General features: G+C 39.6%; 1 protein-coding gene across 2 annotated transcripts in view; it reads left to right on the plus strand.

Annotated features, from left to right (window-relative positions):
• The window catches only part of GLI3 (GLI family zinc finger 3), a 207,594-nt gene that overhangs the window by 40,291 nt on the left and 145,391 nt on the right, over positions 1-21,912 (plus strand). The window lies entirely within an intron of this gene.

The raw sequence follows: 21,912 nt of genomic DNA on the forward strand, positions 1-21,912 counted from the left end.
TGTCTCTCATGCTTTATTCACTGCTTGATGTAATTGGAACAAAATTTACTACCTTCTATGTTCCTAGAGCTTTCTAGAGCTGCTTTTCAGCTCTGTCTTACTTACGGAAATGGCAATTCTAGTTTTCTTCAGGTTGGTTAGCGATATGTCAGAGTTTCCCTTTTTCTGTTACCTATATAATGATATTTTAGTTTCCAGTGAGAGTCTTGAGCACTGAATTAGTGGAGTGACTCCAGTTATTGCAGGATGGAGAGAATGAAATGGGCGATTTTGCTAGTATGTTTAAAAAGAAGGTAGACGTATGTATATCAGATTTTATTTCTGTTCATTCACCATCCCTGAATCCTTAATGCAATTGGCAAAATGAGAACTCTTATTATATGTCTCTTCAAAAATTGTTTGGGACAAGATAAGGCAATGAATGGATGCCTCAGGGCTCTGATGAAAAGCTATATTTATTGTTTTATAAAGTGTTCCCATTTAATGAAAAACAGGCACCACACTAGACTGAGCATGCCCTCAAGATATGCCAACATACACAAACCATAGGAAAATCTGTGAATCACATCATTTAAATGGTTGTACATACTGGCACTGAAGTTCTTTACAGACACATGAAGGTGATGTTTATAAACTGTAGGCATTCAAACTTGGTATAGAAATGAATGTGATACAGATTTTATTGTTGCAAGATTTGCAGTAAGCAAACAGTATGTATTGATGTTTTGTGTTCACTTACTGATAGTGTGTGTGCCCAAAGAAAACTATTTCTCTTCTTATAAATGTTTACTTCAATGCCAAATGTTGATATTAAAATAAGTAGATTTCTTAAATAAGGTTCTGCCAAGGCTTGTTAGACTGGGTTAGTCCTGTGAATACTGGTCAGCAATGCTGAGGTATTACTGTCATGACTGTGAAGGGGCTACACTCTGATTTGTGGTAAAGATGCCACAAAGTTTGGCACATGCACAGAAGTGTTTAAAGGTGCAATGAGAAATTATTTCATAATTCTCATTTCCCTGCTCTGTTCTCAATTTATTTTGATGTGCTAATTGGTTGCTATTTTCCAGATGAAGCTGACAGGAAAGTTTTTAATTCCAAAAATGTCCTATCTGTAAGAATCTGGGAAAGCTAACAGAAATAGTCCCAAACTAAAATAAGCGTTTCCTTTAAGCTCAACTCCAGGTGTTGAGCAGCTTTTCTCTCTCATTCTGCAACTATCCTGGAGGCTGGTTTGGGCTAAGTCAGCAGAAAAGCTGTTAGTTCTGAAGAGCTCAGGTAGGAATGTGGTCTGTTGAGCAGGTCATCTTACCGACGTGTCAGTATGGCAGGCATTGTCTGCAGTTGCAGCAATGGTGAGCAGCACTACAAAGCTCTGTAAAAGCCAAAATGATTGAACTGTACACTACTGAGCAGGGCTGGTGGTGCTGAGTGCCTTCTTTGTAGGACTGGTAGCAGTGATGGGTTCCATGTGGTTTATAAACAGAAATGATATAGAACAAATGTGTTATGGTTGATCAAATGTTACCACCAGATTCCTTGAATATGATGATGAACACAATATAATTAACTAAAATGTGCATCTCTCTAAATGTGTTTTATTCTGTGGTATAAAGCTGCAAGAGAAAGTCCTCTCTGACTTCGGTGTTACCACATTTCTAGAAATGATACAACATCGCAGTAAAAGGTCAGCCTTTACTCTGACATTCAAAACAAAACATGGAAACAGTTTCTCCAGACTGAAATTGAAGTTTTTGGAGAGGTCAGGTTGTAGTGTTTGGGCTAGTTTCAGAGACAAGACAGATCTTCCTCTTTCAGCTTGACGAGGCTGATCATAAATTCAAGAAATAAAGGACAAACCCATTCTTTTGATTTTTAAACTTCAAGTTCTTCCCATGGCTACCCTCCGCGGCCTGGATGAAGTGAGCGTGCCTTTGGTTTTCATTGCAAAAAGGGGAGAAATGACATGTGTGTAACACTATGAGTTACTAGTGAAGAATTTGATATTTGGCTACTTGTGCTTGTTAGCATACCTTTGGGAGTCAAGGAAGGTGAAGACTTCTGTGGAATCCATTGAAATCCTTCAACATTTCATTTTATAACATATCATTAACTTGCGTAGACAGAATTATAGTTATTGTTTCCATTGTGTGTGCTGCCTGTCTGTACTCACGACATTATAATACAGATGCGAATGATTTCTCCATGTTGAAGTCTGTAGAAGGTATGGGATTATTCACTGTTCTCTATGAACCTTTAGTGGTGTGGAGAAAGTCGTACCTGTGTCTATGTGGCAGCTTGAGTGTGACTTGTGTGTTTAAATGGACAGGGATTCAAGTATTTTGTCAGTACATACCAGATTATTTCCAGGAAAACCTGATGCATCACTGCTGACCTGTTGACCAGCTCAGTCTGTGCTGCTGCTCTGCTGACTGGTCACATATAACACTGGCTCCTTGCTTGCTTGAAGCTGCTAAAATGCATCAAGCACAGCTAGAAGGTGCATGTAGCTATTCTTTTTGGACAGATAATTTTTGTACTTGCTGTAAGGATATTTTATGTAAATATTAAAGATGTTAGATTCTAAGCCAATCTAATAACTAATTTCTGAGCAACCCCATAAGAAGTGTGAGGCCTCCTTCTGTATTTTCTTTTTACTTGAATGATTTCTGGGGATGTATTTTGGGGATTTTTTAGTACTCTGAGGCAACTCTTTGGCCTGGATAAATCAAATATACATTCTTTGGCTGTCACCTAGATGGTGCTTACTGTGTTAAGCACAAAACTTGCTGAAAACTTACTCTTCTAAAGGAGCAGGCTGCACATTTTATCTTCACCCAAGAAGGTGGGCAAGTTCTCTAAGTGGAAGAATAGCAGCACAGATGTTAAATGAAGAGGTATAATATTGAACAGAAAGATATGTGTTTTCTTTGTGTTTTTCAATGTTTAAGATGTTTTTTTCAAATGGAGATTTTACTGGATGATGCTGTTTTACCGTGGCATATGTTAATAGCTGCCCTGAACCCACTTATGCTCCTGTGAAAGAAGAGATTTAATGGTGCATAATCAACTTTTGCCAGATGCTTAACAATGCAAAGCCTTTAACAATTTGTACAGGAAAGGTATAAAACAAAACATTTGGGTTTTGGATACAACAACTCCATCTGACTTGATAAAAATTGATGCAAGAGCAGTTGGCATAAAATGTAGACTGATCTGAACTAATATTGACCCAGTATATCAACCTAGTATGTGTCAGAGAAACACAGGAGGTCACACAGAGTAAACGCTGATTTTAAACAGAGTAAACACTGAGTAAACAGAGTCACACAGAGTAAACACAGATTATTTGGACTGAGGGTTTTTTTGGTTATTAGCTTGCCAAAAGGTGTGGGACTTAGTTCAACAACAATTTTTACTGTCACAAAGGAGAGGAAGATTTTTTGACCACATGGACTCTAGCAGTTGAAAGATGATGAGTGTTTTGGGTGGGGTTCTGACAAACTGCAGCTGCTGGGCTGTGCTTCCAGCTCTGCCACTGAGAGCATTAGCTCTCTGCCTTGGTGTGCACTGCTCCAAACCTAGGGCTCTGGGGACTGGCTGATGTTGCTAATGTACTTGAAGAGTGTCCCTGTCCCTGGAACTGACTGTCACTGAGAAAACCTAAAGGTCTTGCAGAATGGAGTGCTGTTGTTTGAGGGATCCTCAGTGTTGGGACATTGTTGTAGAAAGGGTGGATCATTCTCTCTCTCAATTAAAGATTACTTCATTAAATAATATGTGAACTTTTTATATCCATAACCATCTGATTTATTGTTTTGAAAAGCTAGTCAAACTAAAAAGCTAGACAAACTGAAATCATGTTTTCTAGTTTGCTGTTTTGCTTTTCTCTTCATGCTGGGAATTGAAAGGACATAGAGGAGAAAGAAGGGGGAGTGTATGGGGTAGTATCAGTTAAAACTTGTCCTCAATATGTCTTGCTCTCATGTTTTTCCAGGTACTGCCGTACCATGAGTGGGAGTATACTCAGCCTAGGCTAGCAGTGGTTTCTTGCTTATTGGCATGCTTCAGGAACGCTAGGAGTATTTTGACTTTTTTCCTTGTCACTTAATTTCATTCACAAGAATCTCACATTTCTGGCATTATTCTTCATACTTCAAAGAAGCAACACTTCAAAGTGATGTCCTTCTGAATACCATGACACCAAACTTGCTCTTCCCATAGCCTCAAATTTTCTCTTTTTGATTCCAAGAAATGTTTGTCTTTGCTAATGAGGGATAACTGTCAGGGGCTTTAAAGAAGTCCTCTCTTGAACCCTGCCTCTCTTCTCTCTTGCTGTTTAAGTTAACAACTTCTTACTAAGAAGGGTTTATAAGCAATGATGCAGTTTGGATCGTGAGAGGTAATGAAGGCCAGCAGCCTAAGAACTGCTCAAATCTGTTTTCTGTTACTAGGCAGTCATGCCTTTATTTTGATGGGCTGCTGTAACGATCCTTCTATGTCTGATTTGGGCAGTTTCTTGCAGTGAGACATTCCAGTGCACTTTGTCACTGGTCTGCTTGCACTCTGCCTTCTGCTAAACACCTCGGGGGTAGCAAGCCAGATATTTCTAGAAATGAGTTCAAGAAAAGCACAAGTGGTTTAGCCAGAGCCCTTCCAAATGGTGTGTAGACACACCTCAGTTCCTCTTGTTGCCACTATATGTATGCATGCGGTCATCCATTTTGAAAGAAATGTACTTATTATATGGACAAGACCTCTGATTTAAATGCTGGAAGTAAAATGTCAACAGTGATAGCATCTGTGATGTACATTTGTGTGCAAGCCTGCTAAGACAATAACCTTGTTTACTTGTGTCAATTTTGAGAGGGGAAAAAATATTGTTTGGTTCTGTCAAAAGATGTATGGTACCCATGAAAACAAGGATGCTGTTGTGATCCTTTTGTATGCAATGATGTCTGGGCAACTTGACCATGGGAAGAGAAGGTATGGACAAAGGTTGGAACAATGTACTGCATGCTTTTATTTTGGATGGATGGATGTTAATGAGAGAGCTTCAGGCTTGTCGTTATTTAGTATGTGCCTTTTGCTGGGAAAGTTGGTTGCTTCAGAGAAAGTCATTGTGATTGGCATAGTAGCAACTGTGGAAATATTGGAGTGGGAGGCTTTCAGAGCGCAGTAGTGATGCCAAGCTGCAATAACGAAGGTCTATGTTAAGAATTGATAAATGACTACTGTCCGTAGCCCCACAGTACAGCCTCTTCTTGCTGTGCTTTTAGCAGAGCCCAATTAGTATCAAATAACTAGTCTGTCAGAGTTGGGTGGATACATCAGATCTTTTTGTTCAAAATTACTGGCTTGTAGTTGTTGTTTTGGCTGTTTCCAAACTCATTGCACTGTATGCAGTTGTCACCAAGATAATCCTGGATGCCATCACTGTGGCATATTTTCCTCGTGTCCGTAGTTTTTGAAGTTGATTTGTAGAGCATTTCAACATCATATCCTTTACAGGCTTGTCTTCCCCAGTACCTTTCTTGTCTTCCACTGCAGGCTCGTGCTGCTGATGGAAGTCAGTGCCACATCCAGAGCTGGGTAGCCCGTGGGATTAGCTAGGATTTCCTCTTTGCTGTGCATCACCCCACCCCCAGTGCTCAGTTTTCATACAGCAGAGAGCTTTTTTTTGCCTATGTTTGCATAAGCTGCCCCCAGATGCTGTTATCTCTCTACATCTCAGTTATGCTCACATTTGCTACTGGGTTTCTGCCAGCTGGATTTATCGTTAATATTAGCAAGATGTAGCTGCTGAATCAATTTTTTAAACATTTTTCTATGCAGATTCCTTGCTTTTTTTTGCCACCCTCTGTGTGCAAAATAGACAAATAGCATTACTGGTAATCTGGAGTTTTGCATTCCTGCTTACATATGCGGTCAAATTCACTACTGTATTTGACAGCAAACTGAGAAGGTTGGGAGGAAAATTAAGTCCATAGGAGGCAGTTGCTGGAGTGGGTGGACAGTGCCATGTTATATGTGAAGTGTGAAGCATGAAACCCTGCGATATTTCATGTGTTATCTTTGCTTAAAATTACTATCAACTTTTCTTTCTGAGTGACTATATTGCTTTCAGGATGGCAGAGGAAGGGGTGATAGGGCAATGGGAAGGAATTATCTGTTCGCGTGCTAACGTTTTATATTTTACTCGGCAGTGACTTTTTGTTGAGGAAAAAAGGCAAACATAAAAGGGATGGTGAATAAAAGAAAAAAATGGAATAAGAAGAAAGGTGGGAAAGTAAGCTTGGAGGGGAAGTGGTAACACAGGTATTCTTGTCAAGTTAAATTCAGTCTTTGTTTAAGTACTTTTTTTGCTAGATACAGAGCTCTTCAAATGCTGATTGTGTAAAAGTGAATGGCTTTTTTTATGTAAGGTTGTATTTTTACCTGTTAGTTATCTCTTAGAGCCATTCAGCTTATGCATATGGTCAGAGAAATTATTTCCTATTTAGAGTACCCATGTTCAATCTACATTAAAAGCAAGAAAAGTTTTGTTGTTGTTAGTTCTTATAGAAGCCGTGATATGTTTACTAACAGGAAGAAATGTAGCTCTGTTTTAACCAAAAAATAGATCCAAGCCATATGTACTGTGCACGGAAGGAAGCATCTAAAATCTGGTTTGAGTAAAGAGCTGTTCTGTGATCTCTTTGTAGAGCTGAAGGGAAAAGTATTTTTTTGTTAACAATTCCCTTGTCCCAGTTTTGTTCTATGGTTGATTTTCTCTCCAGATTGGTTTGCGTTAAGAGATGGTAACAGTGTTTTAAAACTTATTATCCCTCAGTGGTAAATACAGCCTCACCCGAGTTTGAAATTAAACATTTTGACAATGTAAGTTAAAACTCAAAAGATGAAATCTAAATGTATACCAGCTAAGGACAAATGCTTGAGAATTTGTCATGAATTACTAAGGTTACCCTTAGCCCTATTTACAAACACCCACACTTAGAACATGGTTGTAAGGCTCCCAGCAATGGGCTGCTTCAAAGCCATCTTAAGTCAAGCTCTGCAAGTAAAGCAATCTGGAATTTTTCTCTCCTGTTTCTACCCTCGTTTCTCTAACATGGAGATTGTCCTGACTGTGTAAGAAGAAAGACGAGATGTGATTTAATTACTCCACAACTTTAATAACTCATCTGGGAACAGCGACAATTAATTGTACTGTACAGTTCATCAATCTTCACTGGATCCTGGATTTAAAAAAAACAAAAGTGTTCTCAGCAAGATAGGGTACATGAGCTTTTTCTTCTCCACGTGATCAGATCAGTGGTAGCAGACAGCCCCAGCTCAAGTGATGTTCCCCAAACATTATTAGAGGTAACAGTGATGGAGGTAGAGGGAAGGAAGTTGAGGGAAATACTTGAAAGTTCACAATCTTCTGTTGTCCAGGCAAACTACCTCAGCAACAGTGAAGAAAGGCACATTCAAATGAAAATTGGAAGGGAAGGCTGAATATTCTGAGTGTTGCATTCAAGATATTACTTTGTAAAACATGAGTGATGCCAGTTAAACATGTCAACAAATTTCTCGCACTTTCTTTGTGAGACTCAGCCATGTCTGAGACCTCACCATGTTTACACAGAATGGACAGTACACCTTTTTTTTGCAAAGGTATCCAACTGTATGCACATTGGGTAACTGATGCTTAAATACAGACTTTCCAGTAGTCCTATGAGAGACTCCAATTGCATAGCCTGAAAAAAACCCAAAACATTTTTGTGGTGCTTTTGAAGGACCCATTCTGAGAGGCCTCACTTTGCTCAGTTGAGGATATATATCTGATAAAAACAGACAGTTCCTGCTGTGGAGAGTTTAATAGTCTGAACAGTCAAAACAGATACAGACACACAGATGGAGAAAGTCATAGAAGTGCTGGCTGCACATGGAGATCTTGGTCTCTTGTATCTCCAGTCTTCTGAGCAGGCACAGACTAATACCAGTTGTTCCCTAGGACACATATGTTTTGGAAATTCAGTTGCTAAAGACAGTATAATCAGTAAATCATGACCACAATTGCGTAGTGATGATACAGCCCATATAGTTTTACACCTTGACCTTCAGATGCCCAAACTGAAAGTTTCTGAATGATTCACTGATGTAAATGGTCTTGTCAGCATTCAGTACCTTTGAATCTTAGGCACTCAGATGTCTATGGTGAGGTGTCTCTGAAGTATGACATCTGACTAAGAAAACTTATTTTGGAATGGAGCCATCTACCTATCTCATAAAACACCTGTTATAGTCTTAGAGGTTATAAGGCTGAAAGTGTTTAATGTTCTCCTCTAGAATTTAGAAAATTGTGGTTGTGTTGATTTAGCTGTGTTATCTTACCTGATAGCCCCTTATTAAAAAATGTTAGTCTGTATAGCAATCAAGAGTCAGTGTTCGGCTATTGTTTCAGTATTGCTGTTCCAATTTTGGTACTCTTTGGCCTGGCTTCATTATCTAACCAGTGGCAGAAGGTGATCGGGTCTGTCCTAAGCAACTGCATGTATCACTGGGACTTAAGTTTTTTCAGTAAAGATTAGATGGATCATTTGAAAGTGAGAATTATTCACTGCTCTTCAAGTTTCCCTGCAATACTGGTTGTTGTAATGAAATAGAGAATTAAATTTTTTAGGTTCAATTTGAGTTTGCTTATGTTCTGGAAAGATTAAATCAGACCAAACAGTTGCAGAAGTAAATTGAGGATTGGATGCATTTAGTATTCTTATTCTTATTCTTATTATTACTAGATGGCAAAATAGTACCTTCTACAGAAAACTATGAAAAAAACACTTTGCATTCTCTGTATTTCTAAAAGTTGAATAGTTGATTCATCTTATCTACCTTTATTTTTCTGAAAGATAGGTATTTAACTGACATTAATCATCTGGGTGATCTATAGTCAGTCATGTACATCCAAAGGATGAGTCCTTCCATTTTGAGATAGGCTGAATCACAGTCTGGAGGTGTGATTTCGCAGCCAAGAATAAAAGGAGCCTAGACAACTAGAGTTAGGTGAGATGGATGCTATTTTATGGCTCTGATTGTATGAACTGGCATTTCTCATCTTCCACAGACTTAACTGCAACTGTGAGAGTTGCAGGGATAATTACTCCTCAGGTATTATCTTTCTTCTTGCTGAAAAGCATGCAGGTGTACCTTAGGACTGTGTACTTCGTCTATCACTATTAGGAGCCAGCTGCATCAAAGAATAGGCAATGCTAACAACGTAAAGGGAAAAGCAAGAGGAAACTGAAGAACATCTTACAGGATCCCCACTGTTCTGAATGTTATGTGAAAGACACTCCCATCAGTTTTCCTGTGCTAGTTCAGGGTTTGATGCTGAGAACGATGGGGGAAAGTTTCTGTTTAATTGAATGTGGGTTGGAGAGTGGGAACCCTGTCAGAAGGGAGAAAGGGGTGAGGGAGAAAAGATCTCATAAAAAGAACCTGAAGAAAGGAGCCCAAGCTCAAGTGCTGAGATTGGACAGGTAACCTAGAGGGAAAAACAGGGAATCATCAGGAATGGGGCACAATGACTGGCATGCATAACTGAAGATTAAGAAAAAGACAGATTGAGAGAGAAGATGGGAACTACTGAGCAAGGAGATTCTTCCCACAAGGAATAGGACAAAGAGCTTAGATTTCATGGCTAACAGATATTGGCTGAAGAGAATTTGTCTGAGATGAGAGATTTGTGGAGTACAGGGTTGGAATAACAAATAGGACCAGGAGGAGAAGATAGTAGTGGGGAAGAGGCAGCATTTTGAAAATAACAAGGTGAAAGATGGAACAGAAAAAGTATATTTTAGTGGAAGAAGCAACAATTTTGTTCGCACTAGAACAAACTTCCCTTTTAAAGCCTGAGGTGAGATTCAACATGCAAAGTTTGCCCTTATCAGCAACTGTCTGTGAACTCTTGACATGCTGTCTGTCATCTTCTGCCCTGAATATCTTGGGGAATGATAATTTACTAAGGTTACAAAGTGTTTTGTTTGCTTTCAAAGGGTCAGTGGGTTGAATTAAAAACACCCGTTTCTGACTGCTGCCATGTTCAGCTTCCCATTTGCTTTTTTCTTTGTTGCCTTTTTTTTGTACTCAATGAAGCTACATGCAAGTCATTAAATTAAAGGAATATTACTTATATCACAAAATCAGAATGCCAACATGGAATTCTCTGTGCCTGTCCATTATAATGCAGTCTTTAATTAAATGATCACAGGCATTCATCCCTTCCTAGTGTGGTGGCCTGAAGAAACAGACATGTGACTGTAATATTTCTCTCTCTCTCCCCCACTTTCTTATTTTATAATAGTCTGTCACCTCCTTGGCCAACTTTTGCTTCATTGACAGTGAGGTGAAGGTCTTGGTGATATAAATCTATGTATTTCATTAAAATACATAATCAAGAAGACAAAATATTTCTCTACTACCATACAAGGAGATGTTACAGACTGAACTTACCTTTTAAATAATAAAATATCTGCTAGTAGAGTGACTTTTTATAAATGGCCCCAGAATTGAGGACATTTCAGTCACAACCACAAAAGTGCAAATATGTAGGACCTTTTGAGGTGTCATTAATTACATCAAAACTGGAACTCTTATTACTTGGAGCAACTCAACACCACCAATATAGATGTTTTTTCTTTTTTTTCTTCGTATGTGACTCGCATCTGGTTTTCAAAAAGGCAATCATTTGTGCATAACACATGCAGTCATAGATAATGCTTGAAAACACAATCTCTGTAAAGTAGAAATGATGCTAAATACTCCAAAAATGGGTTCTCAGGCTCTCTAGACTTTGTGCATAAAACTAGGGACACCAAATGGGTAGTCTCTGTTGGTAGAGGATAATACTATCTCTTCACCTTGCAGAACTGTTGTAAAATACATTTTGTTAATATTAATGAAGCACTCAGATATTGTGATGAGTGTCAGAGAAAGCCCGTGAGGAAGTTAATAATTCTATCTGCAGAACTGGGCTTCAATGAAGCACAGTACATGGAGCAGAGGGACCACACGTGGAACTCCGAGATAAGAATCAGGTAGTGACAAACTGCTTATTAAACACATGTTGTCCACTCCATGTGCTGGATGAAGCTGGGGTCCTGCAGAAAAAAATGGCATGTTACTTTGTAGGCATCTTGAAGCAGACGGTAGTTACACGTGAGCTTGTAACTGATGCTGCACAAGCAACCTTATTTTTGCCATGCCTTTCTCTTGTGGGCTTGGCATTACTTTTAAACTGTCCTTTTTCTTGTTGTGTTAATGTTCTAATAGCTCCGTGTGTGCATAGATGCATAATGCTTCATAAAGAGTGCACGTTCATTTTGTGTTACACTTGTGGCAAAGATGCATACCTACTCTCAAGTCCTTACAAGTAAAACATTACAAGTTGGGACAAGGGAAAATAAATTAATGACCTACTGCTGCAAAGTAGTTGCAGTGGTATAAGGGACTTTTGTGACTGGTGTTCCAGAGTAGCTTCAGGACAGAGTCCTAAGTGAATAAGTAAGATTTTTTTTCTATCCCTCAACCATATTGTTGACACTGTGTTGCCTAATGATTAGAAACCTGCTTGCATTCCATTAAAATTTTAATTACTCCTCAGTAACAAGACAACTTGATGGACCATAGGTATTTTGTTGGTTTAAGCTGCAATTTGTTTCCTGCTTCCTTTGGGCCCACTGCCATTTTTTCCTGCTTCCACTGAAGTGAAGAGCGGTTTTGTTGAGAAGTTGAGGAGAGGAGGCTTGAGGAGAGAGCCTTTTTGCCAGTAAATCCAGCTTTCTGATATACAAGTCTGACATTTCTGCAACCATGCTCCTGGTCTATGAAGATGACTATGATCAGTCCTGGGCCACATTTTTAATTGTTTTTCTTCATTAAGGCTGTACATGTGTAGTGTTTTCAGTTTGCAACAGAATTTATGGTCAGCCTGGCAAAATAGTTTCTATAGTCAGTCTCCATGTTTGCATATAGTTTCATGAGTGGTTGACAAACCCATGGGGTTTATGAAAGCATTTCTGTGTATTCTCTTTCTCAGTGGTTGAGGGGGATTGTGGAAGATAGCTGCCTGGTCCTCAAGAGAATACTCAATAACTTACAAGCACTATGGATGTCTGGGTCATCCATACACTGCTGAAGTTCACAGAACCACATGTGATTCTTCTATTGCATTCTGGTGCTGCTTTGTTTTAAGATTTATCCTGGAAACTTGCTCTAAGTCACATCCCTAATCAGCAACTCTGCTCAAAATGCAAAGCTGCTTGGAGTAGAAATGGATCTTCCTGGGAATTGCCTCTAGGGCATGGTTTTCTCTCTTGATTCTCTTGTGTCTAATAAGGTGCTGACTCTGATCAAAGTTTTTTTCTGGTGGGATGCTTGTTGCACCTTGCCCCTTAATACTTTCTTGTATGATGCAGAGAAATCACTCTGCAACCTTGATGTGAGAGGTTTGGTAATACAGTATCTCTTCCACCTGGCTGCTGCTTTTTTTTTTGGTAGAAATCTAGTATAGAAATTCTTGCCTCATACAAAAATGGCTTAATCCAATCAGCTGGTTTGAAAGATATGTAGAGTAGATACCAAACTCCATTCTGCCTTCCCTTGATATTATTCACCCTTGTCTCCCTCAGAAATGAGGGAAAAGAAGGTTGTAGTATGGGAGGAGAGCCATCCCTCTGAGTACAGTTATGCACTACAGTGTGTTGCATCACAGCATGCATCCTGGATCCTGGGTTTTGTCCTGTTAATATAAAACATTAATAAGGTACCAAAAATGCTAGGAATCCGAATTTGAGCATCTTTTTTTCCCTTCCTTCCCTTCCTTCCTTCCTCTTTCCCTCCCTATCCCCCCCTTCTTCCCTTTCTTCCCTTTCCTCCTTCCATTCCATTTACCCTGATGTTTATATTGGTACCTTGAGATGCATACGCTACACTAGTTGAAGCCATGATGTGTTGCTGTGGCTGAAGTTGTATGACATATTATGAGGTAACATGTTCTGAGAGTCTTGTGTAGACAAGTATATTATTGGCATCTGTTTGTATAATTTATTTATGCACTTCTGTATTCTTTTTTTTCAGTTAAATTGAGATAAACAGTAATTTTTATGTAAACCAAATATTATACAGGCCATCTCTGGATGGAGATGTTAAAATTTATTGAAGGAAAAGAAAGAAATAGAAAGCTTCATGTGTTAGAAATGTGGGCAGATAAATGGTGAAGATGCCAAGAAGTGAATTTGGATTCCTGCTGCTTTCTTGATTGGCAGGTAGTTGTAAAAACATACAGGGATACTGTGCTTTGAAAAGTCAGTGAGCAAATGCAGGCCACGGCAGAGAGCTCAGTTCAGCTGTTTCTGAAATTACATAGACAGCCCTGATTTGTGCCAGTTAGATTGCTGGTTCAAGGCTTTGGTTAATATCAAAAGTAATGCATGTACTTTGATGTTAACACTCTTTAATGTCCAAGTTTACGTCTTTGTTTCCATGATTTTTGAAGATAAGATCCGAAAGAGAGGGAAGTATGTAGTTCAGTGCAGCTGACAGTGGTAACCTTACTGCTCTGGAAAAGATTTTTGTCTAGTCTTTAGGAAGGAGTTGCAACAAGCAAGCCCAGTATGTATTCTGCTGTGAGATGGCTGTGGATTGTCAGTCTTTTTGCAATGAAAAAACCCCATTTTCTAATGGGAATTTCTTCTTTACAGCTAGCCAGTTTTGATGTTACGATTCTGGTGCATCTAAAAAGGCTAATTGAATTTCATAGAACAAATGTGTTAAATCTCATATCCTCTGCAGGGAGATATGTTAATAAAACAAATGGTTGACAACATTGTCATGAATAACTGTAGAGGTATCTAAAGGTATTTAGAGTACAGGTTGTCTTCTAGTTTTCATGTTTACAAGACTTGTAGTAAAGCTGGTATGAACATTGAGATTAGCATAAAAATATTATTCTTAATCTGATGAATTTGGGAGTATGATATGAGAGATAACTCTATTATAGTTCCAAGAGGTTATGGTTTCTCTATAAAGGAAAAAAATGAATTCTTCTTGGTGCCAGCAAGATGGACCTTCTCTTCTGCACTGGGGAAGAAAGAATATGACTACTCTTTGGCAAAAAGTTTCTTCAACTATTTGTATGTATGGCCAGTCTTCGCGAACAAAGATTTTTGGGAAAGGTCTTTTACCTTTCCAGCCTGCGCAATGGATTTTTTAGGTGAGACACAGCCTGCGCTGAACTGAGCCCACCCTTTAATCCTAAGGTTCATCTGCCGGGGCCAAGCGAGCTTGGACAATGGCAGTGAGGTCCTCAGGACGTAGGTTTGTTTAGAGTGACCTTCTCATAGATGGATGACCTCACAGGGCTGACGAGCTCCATCTGCCCGGGGGAGTATCCCTGACCAGGAATCGAACCCGGGCCGCGGCGGTGAGAGCGCTGCATCCTAACCACTAGACTACCAGGGGTCCCCTTCAACTATTTAGCAACCTGTAGAGATGCTGGTAAATCAAGTCCACTGCTATTATTCATTTTTTTTCATGAAGTTTATTAAAAGCCATCATTCAGCACTTAAGGTAGTTAAGTTATGAAGAGGGGGAAGCAGTGTGTTTTGGATGAGATTTCTCTTCTGCTGACAGAATAGCAGTAGGGCTGGATGGGATGGGCATTTTGAATTCAGGGCAATAACACCTTACGGGTTGATTTGTTTGTTTTCTTCTGATTTTACGTGTTTTTTCTTTTTTTTTCTCTTCCCATGTCACAGGGACATGGTGAATAGTTATTAATCAACAATTATGTATTTGTGGACAAGTTGTGCAACAACTTGTGGACAACCATTTTACGTAATAGAAATGGGAGGAACACTGTTTTTCAGAAGTGCAACATTTAGTATACAGGGTGATCTGTAGGGCAGCTTTGGGCTGACTGTTCAACATATTCTGCCTTCAAATCTAAGTGAATGTTTCTGTACATAAATCAAATGGTCCTTGAATCCTTCAATCATATTGTGTTTATCTGCTATATAGAAAGCCTTTTCTCTTATGAAATCAGTTATCAGTGTTTTATGCATTTGGTGAGTGAAGAAGACAAAGTTGTGAGAAGTGAAGCGGCTTATGGAGCGCCAGGGAAAGATCTGAGGAGCAGAAAGATCTTCGAAGTCCAGAGTTTGCCATGAATTCTCCCACTCTCCCACAACAGTTTTACCTGTGCAGAAACTTGGAAGTTCAGTCCCTCATGTCAGTTGTGTGTGAAATGCTTGTGGAAATTGTGTTTTCCTTTAAAAAATGTTCTGGTTCTTTTTCTTTTTTTTTCAAGAGGAAGCACCCTTTCTGAAATTAGTTTTGTTTCTTTTTGCCTTACTTTTGTTCAGTGCAAGTGTTGCACCTTTTTATCATACCAAATGTATTAGCAGAAGTGGAGGAAGGTGTTTTGCAGTTTTGATTCTGTCATGCCTGGTATGTTTAGAAATAGTTAGAATTCTTAGCGATACATTTAAGAGGCAGTCGTACTTTGTTTTTTAAAAATAAAAAGAAAAAACAGCAAAACTTGCTAATTCTCTTGTTGGAATACTTTCTGTATTGGAATGAATCCTTTTTCACCGACTACAGTTTTGCATTCCTCTGCAGCACACAGAAGTGACTATACTCCTGGACATTATGCAGTGACTTTTTTTTTAAATCTATTTTGCTTTGTATATAGCCAGGTGAACTTTGCAGGTGATTCCTTTTCTCTTTCCCAGCCTCCTTCCCATACAAATCATGTTTATTTATGTTGTTTTGGGATGAAACTTAGTTTATTTTTCTCTGAAATGAATGTTGCCTGAAAATCTAGGTAGCCGAGAAGGAGAAGAAAGAAAAAATAGGTAAACATTGAAATCTCCTTTTGCCAGATTGTGCATAGGTGAAGCCAGCAAAATATGATTAACCATTTAAGAATGCTCTTTTTGAGCTGCCATGGCTAGTGTAGTAGGAAGAGAGTGCTGTTTTAAATTGCTCTGATGCTTTCTTTCTGAACATGATAGTGTTTTTCTAACTTGGCTATCTTTGTGATCTCAGGTGTCCATTACTTAATGATAAATGGAAATATATAATATTGCTTAAGACAGTTATAAGCACTTAAATATGTGTATATGGTTGATCAGTAAAAGCTTGCAGCCAACATTCCACTGTCTTTTAAAATCTATTACACAGCACTAAGGTTAGAAAGACAAATGCGGAAATAATCAAAAAATGAAGTCTGAAAATCAGTTTTCGTCATCCCTAAAACTCAACAGAAAACATTAACCATCAACTTGTTTTGATCCACAAAGTGATCTGGTTGGCATGTAGGTCCTCTCCCTATGAGATGGTGTTCAGAAGCCTGGAAAAAGCTGGTGTGTCTCAGGCTTTCTTGCCTCTTCTCAAATGTAGCAGGCAAGGCTGGCAGACCCTACCAGAGGCTAGAAACCCTGACCAGAAGTGTGCAGTGGAAGCAAAGAAGGGAGGAGAAGAAGCACTGGTGAGGAAGCTGGTGAGCAGTAGTCAGTTGTCTTAATTCTCCAACTCCATGTCCCACAAACCTTTTCTCCAAAGCTTTTAAGAGCATTTTTACCCCTAGATGAGGGGAGTGGAGACCATGTTATCAAAAGTCTGGTCTATCCTTTCCTTCCAGGCTCTCCAATCTCCATCCCTCCTTGCCCACTCACATGCACCCATCCTGGGACCCAAGCTGCTTGCTCGTGGCTGGTGGTGGTATTTTTGATGACTCACTACGTGAGGTAGTATTGCAGCGTGCACCTCTGCCAGAGCTTGTGCATCCTCTTTAGTAGAGAAAGCTGAGAAGAAAGTGAGCGGGGGGGGAGAAAATCAGATTGGTGTTTGGGAAGGTCAAAAACTTCTCAAGTTTTGACCTTGAGAAGGTTTGGGAAGGTCAAAAGGCTTAAGGAGAGTTTTTTCTTTTGTAAGGAGTGTCTCCAGGCAGGGAAGACAGCCTCTGAACTTTAAAATTTCTAGGTAAACAAATGATGTCAGGTTTGAGGTTCTCAGAGTACCATATTCCTGGTGGAGAGGTAGTACTGATAAAAGGAATATTTCACAATATCTATGGATTAGGAGCTCTGCTGTTTTAAACTAATGCACTGATGTCCAGAAGATCATTCAAAGCATCAAGTCATTTGGTGTACAGGGTTAGAGAGATTTCTGGGCCAGTTTTTTTCTTTGTTTGAAAACATCCTTTGCTGTAAACCTTATGTTTGTTTTGTAGGATTCTTCTGAATTACTTAGACTACTGATGAGGCATGTGAAAAGTCTCATTTCTAGGTTCAGGTATCCAGCTTGCCTGTATGGACACCATGTATCAGACAGAGCCCCACACGCAACTGGTTGGATTTTATGGAATGTGAGGTGGAGCTGAACTTGTGGGTGCCTGTGACCACACTTGTGGATATAGAAATACATACACGTATGCACAGGGAGATGTATATGGCATTCAAACTTTGCCTTGAGACCTTGATGAAATCATTGTCCACAACTGAGGTTGCAGCCACTGTAAATCAGGACTGGATAACCCATAACATATTTTTAAACAACTGGTATGCTTCTGAGGCCAGAAGTAAAGGGATATAGTGGAAACATCAACTCTTACTGCAACTGTGCAAAAGGATGCAGCAATAACTAAATTTCACAACTAAATAGGTGATATCTGCCATCTAAACTGAAGGGTTGCCTGGGTTGTTACAAACAACTTAGCTATTTGTTAATGATTTCATTTAGCTGTTTGCACCCACCCAAGGAAAAAGGGAAGAAATATCGATTCTGTTCATATGCAACACTATAATAATTTTTTTTTTCAAGGCCAAGGTGACTGCGCTGAAGATGTTGCAAAGGAAGATGGTGCACCAAAGGGTTTATAACTCCTCTTTCACTCTTTTGTGGCTTTTAAGCATGGCTAATCAAATTTATATCAGGCTACAAACAGCTTTAAGGCCTGATGTTGCTGCTGGCTTGGTAGAAAGTGACAGCACAGAATATGTCCCCCAGTGTCTGAGTGAAATGAGGCAGTTACCCTCAGATAGGCATAAACGTGCTATTAGATGGTTAAGAAATATATCCCCCTCCCAAACCCTCCTGGGAATTTATTGTAGTGCCTTTGATGTAACTAATTAGCCTGCTCAAAGTAAGCAGTGACTAACAGTCTAATAACTGGCTAATGGAAGGAACTTCATAGTGTTTTCAAATCAGGATCCTTTTGAGAGTTTTGCAATAGGCTGAGGAGATTTTTCCTTCTGAGAAATGGCTGCCAATAGTCAGATGCTCATGTCTGTCATTGTCTATAAGTTATATTTGAGTCTCTTGGCTCTTTGAAGAGGCTAGATATTGGAGAAGGGCAATGATCTTGGAGATATTCTGAAAGTGCAAAGCTTGAATTTTAGCCCTGATCAGCAGACTTTGAGTAAATGTTCTAGTTTGCTGAGGCTGTTGCACAGTAATTTGCCATCTCTGAATTTGCTGAATTTTGTAAGGTAGAACAGTATTTTCAAAGGAGGAATAATAAGGTAAGGTTGGTTTTTCTGGAGATTACTTTTTCTCATATGAGTTTTCCAACACTTAAGTAGCAAAATCAAAACATAAAATTTTATTATATCAAGGAAGGGGAATGCTTTTGCTGGCCTTCTAGTTCTTCAAATTTAAAAGGAGAAATCACACATGTTAATTTTGCCAATTAATTCTACCTTCGAATGTCTTCTACTTCTGCATTAAGGCTTTCTTTTTTTTTTACCCAAATCTTCGTTCGCGAAGCCTAGCCATGATGAAGGCTTTCTTTTTTTCTTGTCCACTGGAACTACAAAGCACTTGTAATACTAAGAGCCCCTTTCTCATCAGGCTAATGATACAGCATTTCCACGTGCTAACAAACACCTCCAATGCATTTTTCAGGCACAGACTATTTGTGCCGAATGGTTGGAGCCTTTCTGATTCTGGACATGAATCCCTTTTGCTCTACTTGCACGAGTAGTTCCACTGAATCCCTGGGATTACAGTGTCAGTAAAGCAAGCAGAATTTGGGCCTTGTAGGCCCCATGAAGGTAAACTTAAAAGCTCACCACCTGCTTGGTACCTAGGTGCAGGGTTTAGTGTTTCTCCTGCTGCAATCAATGTCGTCACTAACACCTAAACCAGAGTGCTGGGGGCTGCGCTCTCCAGCGGTGTTAAGTATCACCGCAATAATCCGCTGTCTGCCATGGGAGAAACACGTAGCCCTGAACTTGGGAAGGGAGAAAATGATTTTCAGCTGTTTTGATTTAAATTGTTTGTTTTTGTTATTTTAAAGCCTGTGTGGAAATGGGCTGGGAGAAGGCTTGTTTAGGAATGAGGCTCCCACTTCTTTGGAGGCTGACCTTGTGAGTTGCTGAGAATTAGTCCCTCCATTAGCTTCCCAGAGAGTCTCAGCCCTGCAGGCTGGGCCTGTGGCTGGGCATTGCAGGGGTTCAAGCTTCACGTCTCAGCTAGCTGGTGGTTCAGCTGGGCAGCTCAAGGCAAACTTGGCTAACAGGATACTGTGGGAATCTGGTTCACAGCAAGCAACTTCAACATCTTGTTCTGAAGTCACTGAAGACAGTGGGATGGCTCAAATGTCAGGTCAGTAACTTCAGGCATATGCCCAAATGTTTCTCCCTTTCTTTCCCCATATCCTGCTTGATCAGCGAGATGTAGGATCATGTGTAAGGCAACCCAGCCCTGCCTCCTGCCCTCCTCATCCATCTTTGAGGTTGAGAGCCCTGGGACTGACAAGGAGGTTTCCACAGCACCCTGTGCCTTGTTGTGTAAGTAGCTGTGTGCGCAGCTACCTCTTGTGTTTCCTAACTAGGTCTTTTTCAGCTTATAGGAGATTTTTAGCATTGCCCTATAGATCTGATCCTGGGGTTTCAGGATGCAGACTCTCAGTTAAATCCGCTAGGTGTTTGCTTGTATGAAACTTGAAAGGTAGTTTTATTTTATGTGATTTCATGTACATCTGTTTAACTTCAGCCAGTTAGTTTTAGCTGGGAACCGTTGGGGAGGCAGCAAGCAGTGTAAACTCATCTGGATAATAAAAAATTGAGATTAAGGCACTGCTACTAACAAGACTCTCTCTGATTTAGGGGTCTGAAAAAGTTCACCTGAGTTTTTTAAGCTGCTTCATACCATTCTCAGGTTCTCCAGCAGTCTTGGGGAAGAGTTATGTACACAGTTGGAAAAGGCTGCGAGCGACATTCTACTGATAACAGTGCATTGGTGGTTTAGTGTTGGAGCAGTGTGGGCTCTGTACAGGCCCAGTCTTGTCTCATCCAGGTCAGTGGGAGCTCTGCCATTGACCCAGAGGAGTTTCCAAAGTCATAGGCACTTTATCGATGCAATATGTTCTGTCTTCCTCTGTACTTTTGAAAACAGGACTGAACTAAGTTGTGCAGTAGATGCAGCAAAAATGAACGTATGCCATAGTTGAGGAAATTAAGGGAGAGTGTGGAGAGTATTAAGTAGGTTTTTGTGGGGTCCTCTCTCTGCTCTCTCTGCTTCGTTGATAACTTCTTTTTCTTTCAGTGAAAGTTAAAGATGACAAAGAAAGAATATAACAGGTTTTTCAGAACAAACAAACAAAACCAAAAGGGAGCTGTGTATTGATATTCCAGAGGTCACAAATCAGTTCTTGAAAAATACTATACATATGATAATGGAAAAATAACTAAGCTGAAAATCCATTTCAAGTGGGAATGTAAAACTATACATTTTCAGTGGTGAGCTCAGTTAATGTATGTTATTTATAAACACAAAAGTCTTGTATAAGGTATGCTTAAGCATTGCTAATAAAGTGAGTACAGTACTTGTTATCTAACATATTTTGTAGCCTCTCCTGTGATTGGAGTCTATTTTTAAAACCAGTTATGAACATTGTGCTTCATATCTGTGTTACTGTTTCCAGAGTGCATACTTCTTGTGCAGTTTCTCCAAATGCAGGAAAATGACAAACTTGGGACCAAGAGTGCCCAATTCAAACTACTGTACCCACCCAAAACAAAATTTCAGTTACAGCATGCACTGTTTTCAAAGGCAGGCACAATCCTCCTGATCTACTTCCTCCTGTTTGCTCTTAAGGTGGCCAGAGAGTAGTGATCAGCGTGTGTATGCAAGAAGGTGCAGATACAGGTGTCCTAATGAGCCTGGCAGTTGCTCTATTGCATCATTTCGAGGAAGAAAATATCAAGCGTCAAAAACTTAGACTTTCTTAAACATGAAGGGAATTGCTTTCTTACTTAGGTATGTGCTCTATTAAGAATCTAAATAATCAATCTTTTTTACATTCCATCTTTCCCCTTCCTTCTGGCTCACAGCAACCTAAAATGCTACTTTTCTGGGAAAGACTGATATTCTGACTTCAGTTTTGTAATTTAATGATGGAGAGTTTCCTTAGTAAACCAAATTTAGAGTACTAGAATGCTTATCTTATATCCAGACCTTGAACATAAAAGGCATTTTATACCAGCAATTGTTCATTTAATGAGCAATTGCAGAGTGCAGGATGGTTAAGGGATTGAGCTATATGCACCATTATTGCAAGAAGTATTCTGAAATACCAGAAATAGGACGTAAGCTCTGATCAGGGGGACTGTGAGCACAATTACCTTCTTTTCAAATCCTTCTGTGACACTGCGGGAGGAAAAAGGACTTTGAAACTTGAAAGGAAAGAGCTTGCTTTCAACCTCAAAAGCTAGGAGGAAAGGGCTCTGAAATTTGCTCAGTATTCCCAATTCACCATTAGCCTGTTTCTTCCTTTAGCCTCAAGGCATTCTCCGCTTTTTGAAAAGATGTTAAGAAATTCAGTCACAATAGAGAGCCTAGTTTTGAACATGTTTCACTCGG

Source organism: Neopelma chrysocephalum, unplaced genomic scaffold (assembly GCF_003984885.1).
Source record: "Neopelma chrysocephalum unplaced genomic scaffold, ASM398488v2 Primary Assembly neopelma1_26, whole genome shotgun sequence".
Lineage (NCBI taxonomy): Eukaryota > Metazoa > Chordata > Aves > Passeriformes > Pipridae > Neopelma > Neopelma chrysocephalum.